Source organism: Mustelus asterias, unplaced genomic scaffold (genome assembly GCF_964213995.1).
Source record: "Mustelus asterias unplaced genomic scaffold, sMusAst1.hap1.1 HAP1_SCAFFOLD_3342, whole genome shotgun sequence".
NCBI classification, from domain to species: domain Eukaryota; kingdom Metazoa; phylum Chordata; class Chondrichthyes; order Carcharhiniformes; family Triakidae; genus Mustelus; species Mustelus asterias.
The window spans coordinates 5,001-10,000 of NW_027593287.1; the positions used below are offsets into that span (position 1 = coordinate 5,001).

Here is a 5,000-nt window from a genome sequence, read left to right on the forward strand (position 1 = left end):
CACTCACTCTGCTTCTGCAGTCCGGTCCACTCCGCCCGTTCTAGCTGCTCGTTTGGTCCCTCGCCCGCCAGCAGACCGTTCCGCCGACGGTGCTCCTCCTCCGCAGCGACTTCTGCCTAGCCCCTCTGCCGGGTGCGATGTCTCCGGCGTCCGCACCGATCCTCGGCATTGGTGCCGCACACGCAACGCCTGCGTCGTTGGAAGGGCTTCGCCGTTGGCGTCGCACACAGCCCTGTGGGGGTGTCTTTGCAGTCCGTCCGAGAGGTGGGGGCACGCACGGCAACACGGCCGGCCTGCCTGCTTGGGACGATGCGGTCCTTTCGTTCAGCGGTTCCACGGTTTGGCCGGCGCGAGCAGATGCTTGGGGGGGAGACGGTGGCGTCAGCCACGCACTCACTCTGCTTCTGCAGTCCGGTCCACTCCGCCCGTTCTAGCTGCTCGTTTGGTCCCTCGCCCGCCAGCAGACCGTTCCGCCGACGGTGCTCCTCCTCCGCAGCGACTTCTGCCTAGCCCCTCTGCCGGGTGCGATGTCTCCGGCGTCCGCACCGATCCTCGGCATTGGTGCCGCACACGCAACGCCTGCGTCGTTGGAAGGGCTTCGCCGTTGGCGTCGCACACAGCCCTGTGGGGGTGTCTTTGCAGTCCGTCCGAGAGGTGGGGGCACGCACGGCAACACGGCCGGCCTGCCTGCTTGGGACGATGCGGTCCTTTCGTTCAGCGGTTCCACGGTTTGGCCGGCGCGAGCAGATGCTTGGGGGGAGACGGTGGCGTCAGCCACGCACTCACTCTGCTTCTGCAGTCCGGTCCACTCCGCCCGTTCTAGCTGCTCGTTTGGTCCCTCGCCCTCCAGCAGACCGTTCCGCCGACGGTGCTCCTCCTCCGCAGCGACTTCTGCCTAGCCCCTCTGCCGGGTGCGATGTCTCCGGCGTCCGCACCGATCCTCGGCACGGCGCGGGTGCGCACCTGTGGGCCGCCGCCCCGTGCTCCACGTCCGTCCGTGTGTGCCCGCTGTGGGGACCGTCTTCCTCTCGCCTGGGCGACGGCTTGCGGGCTGCGACGTGACCTTGCCACCGCCTTGCAGCATTACATCCGCAGTTGAAACGAAGAGAGCTGCTGCGGGCTTGGGTGCTTGTCCTGGCGGCTTGTCGACGGGACCACGGTGAACGGCCACTGTGTGACTCCGCAGGGAGACGTTCTGGTGCAGTCAGGGGCCTTTTTGTCTCCCGCCGCGGTGAAGCTTTGGTCGCATTCTAGTCACTCTCTCTTCAATCCCGGTACGGGGTACCTGTTCATGCTCACCATTCCTCGAGCACCCGCGTGCAGAGGGTGGGTGCGAGGTTTAAAGATTCGTGGTCCGCCTGTCGGTCCGGTCTCGTGCTGACTTGAGCGAGTGTCCTCCGCGTTCGAGAGAATGTGCCTGTCCGCGGGGGCAGCCGCGCTTGCGAGCGTTCCGCCGCGCCCCCTTCCCCAGCCCGCCGAGGTTGGGGCGTGCGGGGTCGGCTTGCGCCCGTAGCGTCGGCCTGTCCTCCGCGGCTTGCACCCGACTCAGTCCGCTGCGGCCTCGCCTCGACTCTCGAGCCTTCCGACAGACGGTGACACCAGAGAACTCTGCCTCTGGCTGTTGCGGGGCGTGACGGCGCGTGTCGGGCTCCGGCCCGTCACCCACGCCGGCACTCAACGCCTGCGAGCGCCCTGTTTCCTCCGAGAAAGGTTTTTCGCTTGATTGTCGCTCGAGTGCGTGTGCCTCCGGGGCTCACGCCGTGGTACGCGCCAGGCTGGGGCTCCACCGTCACGTCGGCGGGGGAGCGTTTAGCGCGTCCCAGGATCGGACAACCTCTCCGGGGGCCCGAGCCGAAACCCGACACGGTATAAAAGTCGTAACAAGGTTTCTGTTGGTGAACACGTTGTGAAGGATCTTTGTCGGCCGGGGGCCCGCCACCTCTCCGGGGAGGGCGGCCCGTCACTCCTTGAACGCGAAGGCTGGCGCCGGTTGGGCCAGGCAGGAGAGCCTCACGGGGGCCGGCCCCGGGGCCAGGTATCGGACAACCTCTCCGGGGGCCCGAACCGAAACCCGTAACACAGAATAAAAATCGTAACAAGGTTTCTGTTGGTGAACACGTTGTGAAGGATCTTTGTCGGCCGGGGGCCCGCCACCTCTCCGGGGAGGGCGGCCCGTCACTCCTTGAACTCGAAGGCTGCGCCGGTTGGGCCAGGCAGGAGAGCCTCACGGGGGTTGGCCCCGGGGCCGTGGCCCGTACTGACGCTGGCGCCTCCCACGCGGGTGGGAGGTCACACCGACAATTTCGCCGTACCCGTCGAACGGGCCTGGTCACCCGTACGCACGTTCCGCCGAAGCCGGGCGACGTCGATCTCGGTCCCACTCGGTTGGGCCGGCGCGCGGGCGCCGCCACCGACGAGCACGCACACGCTCGGTTGCACGCCGGCAAGTCCATGCGGGTGCCGCACACGCTACGCCTGCGCCGTTGGAAGGGCTTCGCCGTTGGCTTCGTAGGGTGTCTTTGCAGTCCGTCCGAGAGGTGGGGGCACGCACGGCAACACGGCCGGCCTGCCTGCGTGGGACGATGCGGTCCTTTCGTTCAGCGGTTCGGCGGTTTGGCCGGCGCGAGCAGACGCTCGGAGGGAGACGGTGGCGTCAGCCACGCACTCACTCCGCTTCTGCAGTCCGGTCCACTCCGCCCGTTCTAGCTGCTCGTTTGGTCCCTCGCCCGCCAGCAGACCGTTCCGCCGACGGTGCTCCTCCTCCGCAGCGACTTCTGCCTAGCCGCTCTGCCGGGTGCGATGTCACCGGCGTCCGCACCGATCCTCGGCACGGCGCGTGTGCGCACCTGTGGGCCGCCGCCCCGTGCTCCACGTCCGTCTGTGTGTGCCCGCTGTGGGGACCGTCTTCCTCTCGCCTTGGCGACGGCTTGCGGGCTGCGACGTGACCTTGCCACCGCCTTGCAGCATTACATCCGCAGTTGAAACGAAGAGAGCTGCTGCGGGCTTGGGTGCTTGTCCTGGCGGCTTGTCGACGGGACCACGGTGAACGGCCACTGTGTGACTCCGCAGGGAGACGTTCTGGTGCAGTCAGGGGCCTTTTTGTCTCCCGCCGCGGTGAAGCTTTGGTCGCATTCTAGTCACTCTCTTCAAAGCCCGGTGAGGGGTACCTGTTCATGCTCACCATTCCTCCGGCACCCGTGTGCGGAGGGTGGGTGCGAGGTTTAAAGATTCGTTGTCCGCCTGTCGGTCCGGTCTGGTCTCGTGCTGACTTGAGCGAGCGTCCACCGCGTTCGAGAGAATGTGCCTGTCCGCGGGGGCAGCCGCGCTTGCGAGCGTTCCGCCGCGCCCCCTTCCCCAGCCCGCCGAGGTTGGGGCGTGCGGGGTCGGCTTGCGCCCGTAGCGTCGGCCTGTCCTCCGCGGCTTGCACCCGACTCAGTCCGCTGCGGCCTCGCCTCGACTCTCGAGCCTACCGCCAGACGGTGACACCAGAGAACTCTGCCTCTGGCTGTTGCGGGGCGTGACGGCGCGTGGCGGGCCCCGGCCCCTCACCCACGCCGGCACTCAACGCCTGCGAGCGCCCTGATTCCTCCTTTTTTTCGCTTGATTGTCGCTCGAGTGCGTGCGCCTCCGGGCTCACGCCGTGGTACGCGCCAGGCTGGGGCTCCACCGTCACGTCGGCGGGGGAGCGTTTTGCGCGTCCCAGGATCGGGCAACCGATCCGAAACCCGATACAACTTTTAGCGGTGGATCACTCGGCTCGTGCGTCGATGAAGAACGCAGCTAGCTGCGAGAATTAATGTGAATTGCAGGACACATTGATCATCGACACTTTGAACGCACTTTGCGGCCCCGGGTTCCTCCCGGGGCTACGTCTGTCTGAGGGTCGCTTGACAATCAATCGCACTTCGCGCGCATCCGTGCGCCGAAGAGCGCGGCTGGGGTGTCGCAGAGGTGCCGTCCTCTCTGTCCCCCTAAGTGCAGACCCAGAGTAATCCGCGTCGGAGAGCTTGACCTCTTGGGTGCCGGCGTCCGCCTCCGGGCTCGTCGGCACTGCCCGCTCCCGCACTGGCCCAGCCACCTCGGGGTCGCCGGCACGGCTGTCATCGGGTTGCCAGAGAGAGAGAACGTGACTGCCTCGCTGCCGGGACCGTGTGTGCCTTCCGTTAGGCTCGGGCCAGGGGGGTTGACTCTCTGTTGATGTGTGTGTGTGGCTCGTCCACGGGAAGGATCCGCAAGAGTTGGCTCGGTTGGGTGCTCCGGCACAGAGAGTGAGAGAGTGGAGTGACTGTCCGCTGGACGTCTCCGGACACGTTGCCTCGCGTGGTCCGTGCTCGGTTGCCTGCCGGTGGGTTGCCGTGGCCGTTCAGTGCCGTCGCGTGGAGGACGGCAGCTTGACGCGTGTGACGCTTGATGCCTGGATCGGTGCTCGGTCGTGCCGTGCTTTTCTTCCCTCTGTTGCGCGTGCGAGTGCTTGCATTTTTGTCGTGGGAATCCGTGGCGGTTGGGTGTCGTTGCTTGTGTTGCGCTGGAGCTGCGGCTCCTTCCACACTCCGCAGCCCACCCTCTGCCGTTGCGGTTCTGGGGCAATGTGCCTGCGCCCGCGTTCAACGTGTGCCTTGGGTTCGAATCGTCGCAGAGCCGACTTGGCCGTGTGGTCCTCGCTCCGGTGTCTCCCCGTGTCCTGCTGCCGCCGAAGTCTTCTACGTGAAAGGTGCTGTCCTGGCCGCGGCGTGGCCACCCGCCGCTTGCAGCCCGTGCGCTCCGCCGCCCGGCTTCGTCCTTGGCGTCTGGCCTTTCGCTCCGGCAGGCTGTGTGTCCCACGGCCCTGCTTTTCTCTCGCTCGATACCGCCGTCGCACCGCGACCCCGCCAGCAGCACTGCTTTCCGTTACCGTGGAGGTGGGCGCACGCCTCGCCGCAAACGATTCTCTGGAACAGTTGACGTGCCGAGCCCGGTCCGGCGCCGAGTGCGAGGGGGCACGCAGCGCTCGCAGTACCGTG

General features: G+C 66.9%; 1 non-coding gene across 1 annotated transcript; it reads left to right on the plus strand.

Moving 5' to 3' along the window:
• The first annotated feature begins 3,732 nt into the window (after nt 1-3,732).
• Nucleotides 3,733-3,886, plus strand: LOC144490476 (5.8S ribosomal RNA). Its single transcript, XR_013497263.1, has one exon. It is a non-coding gene; the product is annotated as a 5.8S ribosomal RNA (ribosomal RNA).
• The last annotated feature ends 1,114 nt before the right edge of the window (nt 3,887-5,000 follow it).